At 42.4% G+C, this 19,465-nt stretch overlaps 1 long non-coding RNA gene across 1 annotated transcript; it reads left to right on the top strand.

The window, feature by feature from the left end:
- Window positions 1-387: 387 nt before the first annotated feature.
- Window positions 388-10,100, top strand: LOC308558057. Its single transcript, XR_013998940.1, has 4 exons — window positions 388-473; window positions 1,522-1,676; window positions 5,698-5,826; window positions 7,721-10,100. It is a non-coding gene; the product is annotated as an uncharacterized lncRNA (long non-coding RNA).
- The last annotated feature ends 9,365 nt before the right edge of the window (window positions 10,101-19,465 follow it).

Below are 19,465 nucleotides of genomic sequence, written 5' to 3'. Positions count from 1 at the left end.
CAACAAGAAATGAACCAGTGGGGAGGAAGGGGCTGGGGCTATGTCATACAGATATTAGCACATGTGACTCTCTTTAACCAAAAGCAAGAGGTGGGAGTTCTGGTCCTGAGCTTTAAAAAGGCCTGGAACCATCTGCTTTTGTACAAGGAGCTCCCAGGCTCGAAGACCAGCTGTCCTGCCATCCCCTCCCAGGACCTGACACGTGAATGAAGCCACCTTGGAGATTCCACCCCACTGCCATCTGACTGCAGCCACTGAATGACACAAAGTGAGACCAGCAGATGAACCACTCAGCTGAGCCTCAGTAAACCCACAGAAATGTGAGAAGTAATAAAATAGCTACTGAAAAATAGAGAATTTTATAATATGATTTTAGCTGTGAAAACTGGCAAACAAAACATATACAACACACACACACAGAAGAAGAACTGCCCAGAAGTATTAACAGTATCTGTTCTGTGGTGATGAGGACTGTGGGTACCTTTTGTTCTTTTTTGCTCTTCTCACAAATATGTGTTATTTCAAAAATACCATAAAATTTAAAGTATTTACTATTAAAGTTTAAAAATATATTTACCACTAAATTTTTTTTTTAAAGAGTGAAAAGGAATCCGTAAGAACAGAGTTGGGATTCTTTCAGCTACAAGAACCAGAAACCAAAAACCAATTTAAACGATTTTAAGCAAACAGATATAGTGATTTTTGTCATGTCCAAGACAGAGTTGTTTTAAGTTATATACAAGATTAAGTTATTTGTTTCTGAACTTTCTTACAGAAGATCCTTACCATTCATAGGAGAGACACTTAAAATATCTCTCACATAAAGAAGTCAATACTGCATTATAAACTGGGTATTAAAATGGCAATACCATATAATCTGTCTCCTACATTAATGTCATTCTCAGAGGCCCCTGATTATTCAAACTGTGTAGAGATAACATTTGGTGCCACGCACCTGTTTTCCTGGTTGTGTTGTTTACTTTTCCTTTACCTGCCACGGTGTAGAGTGTGGTTCACCGTGGAGAGACTGCCTACAGCATATCAACTATGGACCCTTGTGCCCTGACTGTTTGTGCACTGCAGTTCCTCAAAGTTCTAAAGTGTAAATCCACTAAGGGAAAATTTGTATAAGTGTAGCCAGAACTTATGCAAAATAAGCCCCAAAACTGTGTACCATGGGGTAAAGTTGATAATTCTGAAAAGAATAGGCAGAGCGTTTGTGAAAGACGTCACCTTGGCGAAAATCCCTGAAATTACCTTGGTGTCCTGCCACTGCGCGTGAGTGCCCAAGAACATGTCAGGGCCGGTGTGGTTGCTGGAGGCCAGGGCCCCGCTCCAGCCGCCGCGTCCGCGGGCCCTGCAGCAAGGAGGGGCAGCAGAGGACGGGCTGAGAGCAGCCCCAGTCTCCTTATCTGCCAGCCCTTGGCCAGCTGCCTGAGCTGTATCCGTTTTGACTGCATCAAATCTCTTTTTTTCAATCACTCCCAACAGCTCATTAGCCTGGGCTTCTGTTTCCTTCAGGGACTACTGGGTTGTCCTGATACTCGAGGAGGGCCAGGTGTCAAGGAGATGGCAGGTGCTACCACAGTTGTGTAGGGAAGTTCCACATCTTGGTCCACCCTCTCTGACCCTGACCACCCGTGGGACACGCTGCCGGCCACTGGCTCCTTCTCCAGGTGAGATGTCCTTTGTTCCATTTCAGCTATGGCCCCATTAATTTCTCTCCCCCATTATCACGGAGCTTTTCTTGGCAGTTTCTTTATTAATCTTAAGCTGAGGGCAAAATGTATTAGACCAGCGATGTTCAACTGCTGTGCCACAAGAATTTTTAAAACACACAACACCTGACCATTTAGTCAGAGACACTGACCTCTTTTCCCTTAGATTGTCAAATTAAAAAAATGACAACAGCCAACACAACAGCCAACAGTGTGAGTGAATAAAAATTTACCTATTTTTTGTCAGATCATCAAAAAATATATTTTTTGGTGTGTCTCCAAATTTGAGTAATTGGTTTATGTGTGCTATGAGCTGAAAAAGGTTGAAAATCACTGTTTTAGATAATTTCTGCTAAATATATACCTACAGTGAAAATTGGTAAGAATCTGAAGTAAGGGGAATCCTGGATAACTCTCCAGAGCTCCACTTTTAAAATTCCAGTTTTAAAGTTCTAAATCCACATGATCATTGCATTAGCATAAAGGGCCAGGGGTCTGACTTTTAGGCATATTCACAGTTGGCTGTCCCAGGACTATCTGCTAAACCAAACAGGCGTGTTGGCTAGGTACCTCAAGGACATCTATAATTCAAAACTCAGTCAAATAGGAGAAACTGGCAGATGGACAAATATGAGAGAAAGCAAATATAGCAGATCTATGCAGTAGTGGTATCTGTTCACTGTACAACTTTTCAGCTTCTCAATATGTTGCAAAGTTTTAAAATAGTAAAAGTTGGGGATGAAAATGGAAATACAGATACTATACAATATACAGGAAAAATATGTTACTCATGAAACTAATATAATATTGAATGTCAACTGTAATTGGGAAAAATTTATTTTTTAAAAATATATTTTATTGATTTCAGAGAGAGGAAAGGAGAGAGAGAGAGAGAAACATCAATGATGAGAGAGTCATTGATCGGCTGCCTAGCCCACAACTCGGGCATGTGCCCTGAGCGGGAATTGAACCCTGATCACCTGGATCCTAGGTCGACGCTCAACCGCTGAGCCACGCCCGGTCGGGCGGGAAAAATTTTTTAAAGAAAATATATCATTCATTTGATCAGTTCTTTTACATCTATTTGCCGGGTTCCAATGATATATTATGCTAAATGCTGAGGACGCATTGGGAACAAAACAGTCATAGCCTTCCCTTCATGTAGCTTATAGCCTAGAAAGGAAGAGAGATGGCGGAACAAGTAATTCCAGTAGAGTGTGACCTCATTTTACCTTGATTACCTTTGTAAAGACCTTATCTCCAAATAAGGTCACATTCTGAAGTGCTGGGGGTTAGGACTCTAACATCCTTTTCGGAGGTTACAGTTCAACCTATGACGTGAGGTGATCAGCTTTGCGTTTGAGACAGATCCTTCTGGCTGCAGTATGCAGTGTATATTGCAGAGTAACCTCTCACTAAACATCTCCGTTAGGAAGTGTTTGTAGTAATCACAGCAAGAGACAATACTAACTGGACAATGATCGTGGTGATAATACAGGGTGGAAAGAACTGGGCCGATAGAGAACATTTTAGGAGCTCTCCCTGGTGTGACTTGGTTATTGCGCTGGGACAGTGAGAAGGGTCCTACCTGTGGATGAGGGGTGAGGGCCCCATGTGTCACCCAAACCCCTGTTCCCACCAGGTGTGCCCATGCGGCCTTCATGAAACTCAGTCAGCACAGGGAAGAGTGCCCCCTTCCTGGCTCTCCATACCTGCAGCCTCACTTCCAGTGCGAGCTGCACCTCCCGTAGCTGCCACACCCCCGTCCAGTAAGAGCTCAAAGTGCCCTTCACTGATAATTCAATCACTCTGTATGCTCTAAGCTTCTGGAGGAAAAACTCCTGTGTTTATATCTGGAACCATTAAGCTTCCATTCTGTGCTCTTCTTCCCTGGAAGTTATTTATATAAATGTCTCTGGTTATTTGTTTTTTTAAAAACATTGGTTTGGGTGCCACGTGGAAGATGCTTGCTGCATTACTCCGAAGGTCTGCATGAGACTAGTAGTTAATTCACTTGCTTGTGAATTAAAGTCATTCTCTGGAAGTGTGCACATAATTTTAGGGGTTTAGTCAGGAACTCTGGAGGGAATGCTAGATGTCCCCCAGTGGATATCCCCCCTTCCTCTGCCTTAGTAGAAACCCCAGTGCTTTAGCTGAGCGTGTGGCTGCCCAGAGTAACTCCTACGCTTTTAAGTCAACCTTGCAGCCAGGTGTGGCCATGTGACTAAGTTTGGCCCATGGGATGTTAATGGAAGCCAAGTGTGCAACTTCTGGGGCGTATCCTTAAAGGGAGTGGCAAGTCCCTTCTTTCCCCTTCCCCCACACTACTGGTTAAAATTTGGGTGTGTTGGCCCAGCCTGCCTGGTTCAGCAGTTGAGCATCCACCTAGGATCCAGGAGATCGCAGTTCGATTCCCAGTCAGGGCACATGCCTGGGTTGCAGGCCCGATCCCCAGTGGGGGGCATGCAGGAGGCAGCTGATCAATGACTCTGTAATTATTGATGTTTCTACCTCTCTCTCTCCCTCTCCCTTCCTCTCTCCAAAATCAATAAAGATGTATTAAAAAAAAAAAAAAATAGAAGGCATACTACCTGTTGACCAAGGCTGAGCATTAGGAAAAAATGGTTGGAAAATTTCAGAATCTGGGGCAAGTTCAGCTGCTTCCTGCCGCTTCCTACAAAGTCCAAGACAGAAGTGAACTTGGGGAGAAGCCAGCAGTCTGTAAACAGAATGGGGAACATTGCTCTGCCAAGGAAGCCCTCTCTGCCTGGAGCCTACAATATAATTTGACTGATAAACTGGTAATTTGTGGTCTTGCTGGATCAAATAACCCATTGCTTTCCTACCCCAAGCAAAGGCAGCCTGAGCAGATGGTATTACTGACATCTCAAAGGTTTACAAAGAACTTTGTATTTCAATTTCTCTGCCAGACAGTCCAGAGGCAAACATCATGTTAGGGTGTTACCTTCCTAGTCGAACCCTTCATTTCATAAGGCTGGAAGGTAGTGACCATTAAATTGAAGAGGAGGGGCTGGGGGAGCACAGAGACCAGCAGCTAAATGACGGATGACGTCAGGAAAAAAACACACAACTGTCTGGGCTCTGGTTCTTGAAAGTGGAATAGGACTGCCAACTAAAACACAGGCCGCCCAATTAAATTTGGATTTCAGAGAAACAACAAATTATTTTTTAGGATAAGTATGTCTCAAATATTTTAATTCTCAAGTGTTATTCATCATTTATCTGAAATTCAGGTTTGACTGGGAATTCGGTGTTTCCTGTTTTTCAGTTTGCTAAATCTGGTGAGGGCAGTAATCATGATGTTAAAGAAACCACAAGCTGGCCTTCTAGCACAGGTGACTGAACAACCCATAAAGCAACGGCTAGGCCCGTGCACCTGTTCAGTTTCCAAGAAGGGTAAACCCTCTGGTGGTCACTTCTGATGTGGCTTTCAAAGACGGTGGGCAAGGTGCTCCTCCTGCAGGGCGGCGCAGGGAGGATAGTGAGCAAGAGACTGTTCCAGAGCCGAAGGACTCCGATGGGCTGACCACAAAATCGACTCTGTTGCCGAGAAGGGGCCCTCACTGTTCCCATAGGATTCGATCCCTGCGACAGGCCAAGGACTGCGGGGTCTTTCCCATGAACCTTCTTTTCCAAATGGGAGTTTTCATTTTAGCTGTTCTTTTCCTACTGTGTGGTATATTGCTCATTTTAAGGTAGACACTGTTTCTTTTTTAATTTTTTTTTTTTAAATATCTTTATTGATTTCAGAGAGAGGAAGGGAGAGGGGGAGAGAGAGATAGAAGCATCAATAATGAGAGAGTCACTGATTGGTTGCCTCCTGCATGCCCCCTGCTGGGGATCGAGCCCACAACCTGGGCATGTGCCCTGACCAGGAATCGAACCTAGATTTCCTGGATCACAGATCAATGCTCAATCACTGAGCCATGCCTGGCCAAGCAGATACCTTTTCTTTTAGTTCATGGGTTCCCAGACTTGGAGGAGCCCCTCTGGACCGATGAAGTGCACTGTACACTGCCCAAGATGCTGGTTTTTGAGCTGGAGGATGTGCCTGCATGGGACCTTGCAGGTGTTGCTCTTGGGAGAGGTATGACTCTGTACTACAGGTGGGAAGAAAGGCGTGGGGATATCTGGGTGGCCAAAAGGACAAGTTTGCTCTGGGGGCAGTTTGCTGTTCTCTCCTCTCTTCTGTAGCAGAATATCTTTTATCGCAGTATGCTGGGATGTCATGAATAAATTGTGTTAGTTCAGCTATTGGTATCTTCGTCTTGGGGGCAGGCAGATAAGTCCTGTAGCACATAGAGCCTCTGGCCACAAGCAGCGTTGTCCTTTTGTCCCACTGTGTTATTGTCAGGAAATAGTTGGGATGCTATGAGTTAGAGTGAGCACAGTCTACACAAAACCACTCTCACTTCTGAGACCAATTACAAGTTCAGGGGATTCCCCAAACCACCCTCAGTTTCAATAATTTGCTGGAAAGTCTCACAAAACTCATTCAAGACTGTTGCGCCCAGAGTTATCATTTATTGCAGCAAAAGGATACAGATTAAAATCAGCCAAGGAAAGAAATAACATAGGGCAGAGTCCAGGAAAGTTTCCAGCGTGGAGCTTCCATTGACCTCATTGTGGAATCATGGACAGCATTACTCTCCTGCTAACCAGGAAAGCTCCCCCAACCTTGGAGCCCAGATTTTTATTGGGGCTCCATCTTGTCATAATGTTCATTTCCCAAGATGGCTGATCTCAGTCTTAAGCCCCTCTTGTAGCTGAACTAATACCACAGACCACTCTAAGTCACATAGACTCTGCCATGGCCAGCCTCCAATCTAAACAATGACACCTATCAAGCATGGCAACCTATCAGAAGCTAAAGGCAAAGTCCGGACTACTCCTTGGGCAAGGTTAAATTCCTTACTACACAAATGCATTCATCTACAATAATAGAGCCCCAATTTTTAACTGAGCACAAAACACTCGGAATCAAGAGCCCCAACCTCCCATGCATCTTGTTGTGACTGTGTGACTAAATTCTAGGCCATAAGATGTAGTGGAGGTGGTATTTGCCACATCTGGGAAGTGTTCTTAAATGGAGGGGACTTGTTCCCCCTTCTTTCTTCTTGCTGTCTAGAGAGGGCTTGAGGAGCTGTCTTGGCCTATAAGGTGAAGTTTCGTGTTCAGGATGGCGAGCAACAAGGTAGCAGGAGCCTGGGTTCCTGTTGATTGAGGCACCTATCATATGGCTGTTCAGAAAAAACAAATCATGTTTAAGCCGCTGTTTCTTTGGATTTTCTATCCTTTGCAGCAGGATCTAATTTCAACATTTGTTTCAAACTTACTTTTATATTGCTTACTCCAGATTTGCAAAACTCTGCTAACTGATCACTGGATTCTATCTTTAATCTAACACACCCATATGCTATCAGACCCTTCCTGGTCTTTGTCTCTCTCAGTAACTCTTGCCTCGCTAGAACACTGGCCTTTGTCCAAAGACTTTACACATCCAGGCATTTTACTTTCCATTTTCAGCTGAGGCATGATGACAGGAAGGGCTGTTTTATGATTACATAAGCATCCTATTTTCCAGTGGCTAACTGATTGGAGATTTGACTGAACTTTATACTTAAGCTTTATATCTATACCTTCAGGTCAATTTTCTTGACTTACCTTTTTTAAATTGACAAACATATTTATTTAATAAGAATAAAGATTTATAGATCTTTCTAAGATCTGATATTTGAATTTTATCCACATTTTATCAAAATGTACCAGAGTTCCTTATGCCTAATTGCTTCAGAAAGCAGGATAAACAGTAAATCTTTTATTTTTATGTTTTTGATGTTTTGTCATCTTCTATTCTTCATAAAAACTTTACCACAGCTTTTGTAAATATCTAAGAAATTAATCATTACAATATAAAGGATGAGCAAATACTACTTTTTACATTAGGAAGATAGTGATCTTATCCTTTCTTCACTTAACAGCAACAGGACATCATGTGACCTCTGTCACCACCTTCCTGGTTTATGAGTGTTGGAATTGGAGGCTGGAAGAGAGTGAAAGAAATGACACTAAAACCCAAAAGTCTTACTTCTAATTTGCCTTCCTTAATGACTTGATTTCTCATTTTCATGGTACAATATATATTAAATATATGTATATTTATATGTCTGTTAAAAATATGAAAGTTCATTTTCTCATTGCACAGTCAAAACCAATGTTTAAAACATAATATGTATCAATGATGTGTTTCTTTGTTTTATTACAAACCCATGAAAAGAAAAACTGTATAACACCTGAAGCATGGAAAAGTCAAAGTTTTAGGAGGGTAACTTAATAGTAACTGTTAGACAAGGGCTGGCCAGGGATTTGTGTCTCCAGTGAAAAAGGCCTCATGGAATTTTCTCACTGAAAGGACCCTAAGAACTTATTAACACGAGGGTCTTCCCTTTCCAAATGGAATAACTGAGTCCTGGGGAAATCAAAGTAATGTTAAAGGTCACCCAGCTACTTAGCAGCAAAGCCAGAATCCACCCAGGTTGTTCTGGCTTTGGGTCAGGCTCTTTCAGAACATCCCGTGTCCCCTCTATGACGGGCACAGAAGTTTCTTACCATCAAGGTTAAAATGAAAAACCTCATAAGCTGCAGACCGATTTCGACACTCGCTTAGAAAACAGTTGGATCCAACTAGCACATGCTCTTCTGATTGGACGGAAACTTGTAGCCTGATGAAGCAGGGGATTTCTACCTCCAAAATAAAGCCAAAGTGATTTTTCTGAGACCAAAGGAAGAACATGTTGGTTTCCAAAGCTCATCAGCAGACACAAACCACCTAAAGGATATCACCGTTCATGTCCCTTTTAGGTCGGATGTTCCTTGAGGATGAGAATTACTCAGCTGTGTATCCTGCACCCAGCACACAGTCGTTGCAGACATTTCTTGTTAATGAATGAGGCATCTAAATCATTGTTTTATACCCTGGCATTGGGCCCTTTTCAAAAAGCACTTAACAAACATGTGTCGAATTTCCTGTGCTGTCAGAAATATTGTTTAATCATAGTGTTAAAAATAAAGAACTCCAGGGCTCACTGAATTAAATTCTCCAACCACTAGATGCTCTTTCCTCTTTGGGCCACTCAGCTGTGCAGCCGGAAATGGATGGTGGGAGAGGAGCTGAGGCTCATCTGCAAAGACCCCGGAATGTTGGCTATGTTGGGAAGTGTTTGGAGAATGCCTCGGGAGCTGAGGAAGTATTTCCAAAGCAATACACGCACAGAGATATCTGAGCTAGAGAATATGCACTCCGAAATAGATGTGTGGAGCACATTCACAGAATATCACATTTTCACCAGGTTTAGGTGCTCAGCCCACTGTGAACCCAAGAATTCAGGTAGCTGCAAAATATGTGTGCCACAGGCTGGTATGCTTGTAATAGGTCACATACTTCTACACTGATCTTCTGGTAAAATACATATAAAATTGTGATTATTTGATAAATTACACTGGCATCTTTCAAAAAACAAACAAACACAACCCCGCATAAACAATTATATCTTTTTAAAAAGACATGCAATGATTTTTTTTTTTTCATTGAAAAATAGGTATCGGTTGAAATCTAAGAACAAGAGCTGATTGTTGAACCAACACTAAGAAAATTATCCTCTCGTCTTGTCCCTCAGCGTACACAGTGGGAAAGATGGGCAGGTTTTCTCTCAACTGCCAGTGCAGAGACTGCAAGAAGTCGTCTAGGTTTGCGGTTTCTAGTCATAGGAAAGTTCCAACCATCCAAGGGGAAAACATTGTGTTTCAGAGAGTAAGGAGAGCAAACCAACCCTGGCGGGGTGGCTCAGCTGGTCGGAACGCCATCCTGTACACCAAAAGGTTATGTGTTCGATTCCCAGTCAGGGTGCATGCGGGAGGCAGCCAATCGATGTATCTCTCTCTCTCTCTCAAATCAATAATAAAACATATCTTTGGGTGAGGATTGAAAAAAGAGAGAGGGCAATCAAGACAGTAAAAGGATCCACCCAGTGGACCGCTACTCGGCTAGAGAAAGGAATGAACTGCCGATGCACACAACAGCCTGAGAAACGTTTACTAAGTGAAAGTAGCCGGACACAAAGACTACACAGGGACTGATTCCATTAATAGGAAGTTTCTAGACAAGGCAAAGCTGCTTGGGGCTGCAGGTGAAAGCAGGGAGTGACTGCAAATGGGAAAAGGGAGATTTTGGGGTGAATGGAAGCACTGGGAAACTGAATTAATTCATAATGTTTACATAAATATATAAGTTGACTAAAACTCATTGTACCATTGCAACGGGTGAGTTTATAGTATATAAGTTATACCTCAATAAAATTGTTTAAGCTCAAGTTTCCCTATCTTTATTTTTTAAAATATTTTTAATTTTATTTTTTAATTACAGTTTACATTCAGTATTATTTTGTAGTGGTTTCAGGTGTACAGCATACTGGTTAGACAATCATATACTTTACAAAGTGATCCCCCCAATATTTCCAGTACCCACCTGGCACTGTACGTAGTTATTACAATATTATTGACTATGTTCCCTGTGCTATACTTTACATCCCTGCAACTATTCTGTAACTATCAATTTGTATTTCTTTCTTTTTAAAATATATTTTTATTGATTTCAGAGAGAGGAAGGGAGACGGAGAGAGAGAGAGAAACATCAATGGTGAGAGTCATTGACTGGCTGCCTCCTGCACGCCCCCCACTGGGAATCGAGCCCCCAACCTGGGCATGTGCCCTGACTGGGAATTGAACTGAAATCTCCTGGATCCTAGTTCAACACTCAACTGCTGAGCCACACTGGCTGGGCTCAATTTGTATTTCTTAATCTTTTTCCACCCATCCCCCTCTCTCCCTCCCCTCTGGCAATCATCAGTCTCTTCTGTATCTATGAATTTGTTTCTATTTTGTTTGTTTGTTGATTTTACTCTTTAGATTCCACATATAAGTGAAATCATATGGTATTTGTCTTTCTCTACCTGACTGTTTCACTTAGCATAGTACCCTCTAGGTTCATCCATGCCGTCGCAAAAGGTAAGGTTTCATTCTTTTTATGATCAAGTAATATTCCATTGTATTTATGTACCACAGCTTTCTTATCCACTTATTTATTGACAGGTGCTTGGGTTGCTTCCATCTCTTGGCTATTGTAAATAACGCTGCAATGAACATAGGGGTGCATATATCCTTTCAAATTAGTGTTTTGGATTTCTTTGGATATAATAAAGCTTTTTTTAAAAAAAAAAAAAAGAAAAGAAAGAAAGAAATGAAAAGAAATGGTTCTTCCAGGACCAGCCCAAGATAGCTTTGCACAAGGAGCTGCCTCCCCTGTCTTATTTGTGGTAGCCATTACACCTTACTGATGCAGAGCCTCTCCCCTGCAGGGTGCTTTGATGTACAAATCTAGATACGGTTATAGCAAACCAGACTTGCTGATGTTTCAAAAATTAGAACTTACAATTTCTAGACAAAACTATTATTATATTAGTCAACTCAGGGCACCAATGCTGTGTTCAAGAATATGAGTCCAGCCCGGCCGGGCGTGGCTCAGCGGTTGAGCATCGACCTAGGATCCAGGTGATCGAGGGTCAATTCCTGGTCAGGGCACATGCCCGGGTTGCGGGCTCGAGCCCCAGCAGGGGGCGTGCAGGAGGCAGCCGATCATTGACTCATCATTGATGTTTCTCTCTCTTTCTCTCTCTCCATTCCTCTCTCTGAATCAATAAAGATATATTAAAAAAAAAGAAAAGAAAAGAATATTAGTTCATTATATTGAGGGAAACAAGCTGCTTCCCTAATTTGGAGAGATGGTGGTGTGCCTGGGAGCCCAGGAGAGCTTCGTGAGCTTTTCTTGAACCAGGCAGCTGTTTGGAGCAGTTCCCGGGGCAGGAGGAAGGGTATTTAGGGTGTAGACTTAAATGCCTTCACTAACAACTGTGGTATGTTGGCTACACACAGCTCCGTCACCACAGAAATGTGGGGAAATTATATTAGGAAAATTCATCTTGCTCAAAGGTGAAAGAATGAACAGAACATTCAGGGGTCAACTTGACTACTGTTTCTGTTGAAGTGGTTCTCAAACTTGGGTGTGCATCAAAATCTCCTGACTTGTTAAAAAAGCAGGTTCCCAGGCCAGGCTTCGAGGCTGCAGAACTGAATCTCTGGGAACAAGGGCCAGAACCTGAATCTTTCAGGAGCCACCCAGGTGATTGGTATATTAACCGTCCTCAAAACAGGGTTTCTGGGACTCTGGATAAAGAAGTGGGGGGGGGGGGGGTTGTTTGTTGAGAATGAGAGAGAGAGAGAAGGAAAGGGAAGGAAGGAAGGAAGGGAGAGAAAGGCGCGCCAGGGAAGATACCTAGTCCGCCAGGCCTTGTTTTAGGCACCTCAGCGAAATTGTTTAAATTTCTTCTAAACCCCTGACTTTTTCCATACCCGCATCTCACCCTCGGCCTTCACCCGCGCCTGCCCCTTAGCCTGGCTTTCATGTAGAGGAGCCCACCTGTGGCACACTGGAGACACACAGTTTTTCAAGGGTCTTCTCTTGCACACCCCCACCCGCCGGGAGACAAGACTGACCTGGAGGAAGGGGAAGCCTCTGCTCCCTGGCCTGGCGGGTGCTTCTCACTTTGGGATCCCGGAGAGGAGCCTGCAGGGGATTCTTTGTTCTAAAGCTCTGCTCGGGGAAGGGGGTGTGGAGAGGGAAGCACCGAGTTGGTTGAATTGACAGCCCAGCTCAGGACAGAACGCTTTCCCTAGCGAGGGCATCCATTCCATTGTCACGTGGGGGGACGGAAGTGGCCTCCTGCGTGTGAAACCATAAGGCATAAGGCAGTCCACTGCTGATTCCTTAGCTCTAGAGATGCTTCTCCTTTCCACTCACCTTGGCAACAACCCAGCGGGTGAGCAGTGGCCCTTGGCTTTCTCTGGGGGGTCCTGCCCACCCACCAGACCCCATGGGTAAGCCATTGGCAGCCGTGTCTACAACATGGGGCCCACCCCCTCAGTCACTGGACCGAGAGTGGACATTTAACCCAATCTGGCCCCACCAGAGCCCCCTTTCCTGGAAACGTGCAATTATACTAAGATCTTCCCATCCTGGCATGGGCTAGTTTCTCATACGGAGAAGTAGAAAAAATGCAGAGACTTTAGCATGGCTTTTCTCTACTCACGGGAATAAATAGCCTTGAAACCGGGGTGCGAGGGCAGAGCGTGCAATGGAGAGGGCACCCCTGGAGTGACTGCGCTCCATTCCCAGGTCAGTCCCCTTCTCAGGCCCGGCTGCCTTCCTGAGCTGCAGTTCCATGAGGCCCTCTAGTACTGATGGATTAAAAGGTCCTTTTATGGTTGTTTAATCCTGCTCCAGCCTGCGGTCACAGTCCCCTTTGCCCATCTCTGCCCTCGTTTTACCTCTCACCCCTCCTTCTGTAGACAGGAAGCAGGACACACTGTCCTCCTTATGGTGCAAATTGGCTTTCTTCAAAAACTGATTTGGTTCGAGTTACTGACTCATATAATATGTTGACTATATTAGAAATTACAAAATTTTATTAATTTTTAGGTACAAAAGTGGGACTATGGGTATGTCATGTTTAAGAGTCCTTGTGTTTTAGAGTGACATATTGAAATATTTACAACTGAAATGATACGATGCCAGGACTTGCTCCTGAACAGTCCTGGAGGGCTGGAAGCGAGTGAGGGCGGGACAAAGCTGACCTTGGGTTGATAACTGTGTAATCTGAATGACTGCGGTTCATTGTTCTAGGCTGTCTACTTTGCTTTATCTATAAAATTTTCCATAATAAGAAATTGTAAAAATACCGATGGGAATTTTTGCAGGGGAATCCCTCTGAAATAACGTGAAACTGCCAACATTAAAAAGTAAAAAGGTTTTTAAAAGATCTTGAAAAGGCAGTCACCCCTAATGGGAGTGGGTCCCGCTCGTGTAGCCTGTGGCTGGCGTGTGAACAAAAACATGCCAAGTGTGCGTGTCCCCCCCTTCTCCTGAATGAAAATAGCAGATTGGGGTGTGTGTTAAATTCCCCTCTGATGGTACAACCCCAAAGAAAATACCCTAAGACCTATAGCTTTCTTTTAAATTAAAACAACAGCAACAAACATTTAACAAGCTACTTAGTAGTTTTTTTTTTATTACAAATTATTTGGTAGAATTAAGAATAAGAAACATTGCCCTGGCTCTGGCCAGAGTGAGTCAGTGGTTGGAGTGTTGTCTGGTGCACCAAAGGGTCTCGGGTTCAATTTCCGGTCAGGGCACATACCCAGGTTGTGGGTTCAATCCCTGGTTGGGGCGCATGGGTGAGGCCTCCTGCCCTCCCTCCATCTCTCTCTCTCCCCACCTTTCTCTCTCTCTCGAGTCAATAAAAGCATATCCTCGGGTGAAGATTAAAAACAGAAAGAGCAAGAAGCTTTGCCTCCAAGTAGAACAGTTTCCTAATAGGTTGCAAGCATGTGTGTCAGAGAGGAAAGCATCTTGGGAGCTCTCCAGCAGCTCCCAGAGCTCCCCGTATCCGTGCAGGCCATCCCGTTTAGAGGAAGGAGAGGCGGATGCTGCCGAGTGTCCTGGAGCATCGGAGTCCATCCTTTACACATTCATTATAGTAACGGGGGGTCGTCATCGCAAGTGTGGATTTGGGGAGAAATAGTAAAAGTTTTCCTTTTAAGTTGTGATTGTCCATTTCACCTCTGTTCCTACTCATTTTCAAGGTGGCCAAAGCCTGTGCTCTGTAGGAGGACCCAAGGGGACCATCTGCTGCTTGTGTGGCCCATCGCTGTCCCACTTTTGTGCTTACTCTCACGTTTCGGGGCTCACCTCTGAGACCAGGGGTCTCTGACTGCCTTTTCAGTGTCCGAGTGTCCATTTCTTTTCATCGGCGCCTTTGCTCCATTGGCCCATTGGCCCCTTCCTTCCATTCACACAGTTTCCCAGGTTGAGGCTGCTGTTTGCGTGGTTGGACTTTGCGACACCCCACTCCTGGCTGGTCTTTCTACTGGAGCGTTTTGCCCTTAAAACACATGTCTACCCAAAGCCATGCAGCCTACTGTGTAAGTGGCGGCTCCTTTGTTTCCAAGGACTAGGACCCGCTCTCTACCCATGGAAACGGGAATTCATTGCAAGAATATTTGCCGTCAAAACACACTGGGAACCAAAAAGAACAGCAAAACCCATTTCTCCACACAAGGGCCCAGTGACCCCTCCCTCGCATCTCCAGGTGTTCATGAATTAAGTAAGGCCAAAGGTTTAGAACTACAAAGAGAGCATTTAAAAAATTTTTTGTGTGATATGAAATATTTACACCACAAAAACAATAAAGCAAATAATAGAGCTGAGTTAATGAACCAATTAACAGTTGACGTCATTTTCCATGGAACCATGTTCTCTTATAGAAGAGATGATATTAATAAGAAGTAAAACCTAGATCAGGCCTCTCATCACTACATCCCCAACCCAACCTATATTTTTAAAACTATGTTTTTACTGACTTTAGAGAGAGGAAGGGAGAGGGAGGAGAGAGAGAAACATTGATCCGTTGCCTCCCGTACCTCAACTCAGGCATGTGCCCTGACCAAGAATCGAACAGGAGACCTTTTGGTGCACCGACTAAGCCACACCAGCCAGGGCCCAACCTAAATTTTAAAGTGCAAGTTTCAGACCTTAAAATAATGTTTAATCTAAAATATTTTAAAGAAAAATGCAAAGACCTTTCAAACCACTATTTCTTCTGTGGATTATATTTCTATAGATGTGACTATGAAACAAAGTATAATACAATTATATATAATATACTATAATTAAGACTAAGTAAAATTACTTAAGGTCACACGTAAGAAGAATTTTGTTGAACCTATTTGGTATGTTCAGATAATAACTTCAGATATTAGATAAATGGCTTTGAATATTTTTGTCTAGAACCCTCAGGAAAAGAATATGTTTTATATAGCAATACAGTAAACCCTAATGTAAAAGTTACACAAAACAGTATTTCACTTCTTACCTAAATATTTTTATATTTTCCTTTGTATTCTCTTTTTTTTTTTTTTTCTTAAGGTTTTGTTATGAGCCACAAAGCTTATTTTACAAACCACTTCTGCAAAGTGGCCTGCAGTTTGGAAAACAGTGCTTTATTAACAAATAATGACACAGAATATTTAGTGATTTAAAAAAACCCAAACCCATGTAGCCACCAGCCACATGGCTTTGAAAAATTGTAACATTTTGCCATATCTGCTGTAGATTCTTTTTTTAAAACGTAGCTAGAATCAAAGGCTCCTGTGTACCCAGGTCCAGCACATCTCCTCCTTCCCAGAGGCAAGAACTATCCCAAATTTGGTGGTTCTTGTCCCCATGCCTGTTTTTATATAATTACTAAAAATGTATAGATCCATAGCCTCCAGCAATGCAAGGGCGCACTTAGTAAGGTTCCCTTGCTATGGACTGAATGTTCCTATCCCCCAAATTCATATGTTGAAGCCTAGTTCCCGGGTAATGATATTTGGAGGTGGAAAGCCTACCGTGGGTAGTTAAGTGATGAGGAAGGAGCCTCTATGAATGGGATCGGTGCCCCTGTAGGAAGAGACGCCAGAGAGCTTCCTCCCTCTCCCCCCCCCCCCCCCCCCGTACCACGTGAGGCCACGACCATAGCCCTTACCAGGCTCCAGGTCTGCTGGCACCTTGATCTTGGACTTCTAGCTTCCAGAACCATGAGAAATAAGTGTCTGTTGTTTAAGCCACTCGGCCTATGGTACTTTGTTACAGCTTAAAGCAGCCCACACCGACTAAGGCACCCATCATGCGAGTTGGAGTGGCCAGTGAGGAACGCCGGCTATGATATCAGCAAGCTGATTAACTCTGTGGACTTGGCTGTTTAGTGTCTGTTTTTGGTACAGAGACCCTTTCCTCTCCCCCCGCCCCCACAGCTTTATGGAGCTATAATTGATGAACAGTATTTAAATTAAATTGCAAATATTTAAAGTGTAAATTTTGGTTAGTTTTAACATAAAAATTAATTTAAGGTCTTTAATCAATAAAATAACATTTGTGATCGTACTTCCTTGCCTCCATTGAATCTACCAAGTATAGTTTAGTCTTTAAATTGATGGAGTCATATACTCTTCATGGTTTTGTTATTTGCCCAATAAATAGAAGTGACCCTTGAACAATGCAGGGGTAAAGGGCACTGACACCTCCCCCTAACCCCTCTACAGCTGCTCATCCATCTATAACTTTCCACTCCCCCAGAACTAATGGCCCACTGTTGGTTGGAAGCCTTACTGATAACAAAAACAGTTGACATGTTATTATATACTGTATTCTTACAATAAGTAAGCTATTTATGAGAATGCTATTTTAAAAATTATAATTGCAATATTTATTGAAAAACAATCCACAAACAGTGGACCTGCACTGTTGAAATCCATGTTGTTCAAGGGTCAACTGTATATAGATAGATGTGTGACAGGACTGAATCTATTCTGATGTGGAACATAGCTTTAGAACATTTTTTTGCAAACAAACCCTTTATAATATTTATTGATTTCCTATTTGTTTCCCTTCTAAATATAAAATGTGTTGTTTTTAGAAGTCAATGAAAACATTTCCCAATGAAGTCATGTGAGATGTCCACCACTTCTAGCATTATTTGAAATTACTTTGAAAGTTCCAACCAAAGCAAAAAAAAAAAAAAAAGTATATGAGGAGAAAAGAAATTATTATTTGTGTGTGATAGTGTTATCTACCCAGAAAATCTGAAAGAATAAACTAAATATTTATTGGAACCAGTGGTAGAAGTCACTGAGGCAACCAGCTACTAGAGAAATACTCCCGTACTAGCTACTAAGAGAAAAAATTCTCTACTTTGTTAAAGGTAATATTTATCTATACTAGCAGAAACCAATTAGAAAATATTCTTTTCATTAAATATTTTTAATTTTAATTTTTAAAAAAAATATATATCTTTATTGATTTCAGAGCGAGCAAGGGAGAAGGAAAGAGAGAGTTGAAACATCAATGATGAGAGAGTCGTTGATCCGCTGCCCCCTGCACACCCCCTTCTGGGGATCGAGCCCACAACCTGGGCATGTGCCCTGACCGGGAATCAAACTGCAATCTCTGGATCCTAGGTCGATGCTCAACTGCTGAGCCACACCTGGCCAGGCAATGTTTTTAATTACAGCTGACGTATAATATTATATGAGTTTCAGGTGTACAACCCTGTGATTAGACATTTGTATAACTTACAAAGTGATCATGCTGATAAATCTAGTACCCATCTGACACCATATATAGTAATTACAATATTATTGACTATATTCTCTGTGCTGTACTTTATTTATATCCCTGTGACTATTCTGTGACTACCAATTTGTACTTCTAAATCCCTTCACCTTTTTCAACGAGTCCCCCCAGCCCCCCCTCATCTGGCAACTGTCAAAATGTTCTCTATATCTATGAGTTTGTTTCTGTTCTACTTGTTTGGTTATTTTGTTTTTTAGATTCTACATATAAGTGAAATCATCTGGCATTCGTCTTTCTCTGTCTGACTTATTTCACTCAGCACAACACCCTCTAGGCCTATCCCCATTATTGTTAGACTTAAAAAATGCCTATAACAGGAAGGACCCAACAATTCCACTTCTGGGTATTTATCCAAAGAAACCCAAAACACTAAATCGAAAAGACATATACATCCATATGTTTATTGCAGCATTATTTACAATAGCCAAGATTTGGAAGCAACCTAAGTGTCCATCAATAGATGAAGGGATAAAGAAGAAATGGTGTATATAAACAATGGAGTTCGACTCAGCCATAAAATAGAAAATATTCTTTTTTTAAAAAAATATGTCTTTATTAATTTCAGAGAGAGGAAAGGAGAAGGAGAGAGAGATAGAAACATCAATGATGAGAGTCATTGATCAGCTGCCTCCTGCAGGCCCCCTTCTGGGGATCAAGCCCACAACCCGGGCATGTGCCCTGACCGGGAATCGAACCCTGATCGCCTGGATCCTAGGTCTACGCTCAACAGCTGAGCTATGCCTGGCCAGGCGAAAATATTCTTAAAAGGAAAAAATTCCATTCCCAATAACAACAAAAAGCTAAAAAAATAGTAAAAGTTCAACAGAAAATGTCTGAGACTCCTTTGAAGAAAACTGTGACCCTCACTGAAAGACATTCTCAGTATAAAACCAAGGTATATATCTGTTCTTGAATCTAAGGGTGACATTTATTGAGCACTTATTATGTGGCAAGCACTGTGCTACTCATTGTATATGTGTTATTGTATTTAATTCTCATAATAACCCCATGACATGGGTATCTGCTTTAAAATAAATTGAAGTTCATGAGATTAACGAACTTGCCAAAGTAGAAGAGCTGTCTTTGTCTAGTGCCTGTTTAATCATCACTGCATCATGCTGCTTTGTCATTTGTCCCCAAAAGGTTATTGATTCCATGCATACTTTATTCATATTTAGGTTTTGTCAAATGTCCTTTATCTGTTCCAGGATACCACATTACCTTTAGGCTCCTCTTGGCTGTGACAGCTTCTTAATCCTTCCCTATTTTTGATAACTTTGACAATTTTGAAAAGATGGCTGTTAATTTTAATTCCTTTTAAACACGCTTTTCTACAAGAGTGTTTTAGAATAAGTCAGTATCGCTTTTTCCTCTGGAATAAGAG

Source organism: Miniopterus schreibersii, assembly GCF_964146895.1.
Source record: "Miniopterus schreibersii genome assembly, chromosome: 5".
In the NCBI taxonomy this organism is placed as follows: Eukaryota; Metazoa; Chordata; class Mammalia; order Chiroptera; family Miniopteridae; genus Miniopterus; species Miniopterus schreibersii.
The sequence above is the reverse complement of the archived record's forward strand: the minus strand, read 5'-3'. Positions and strand labels throughout refer to the sequence as shown.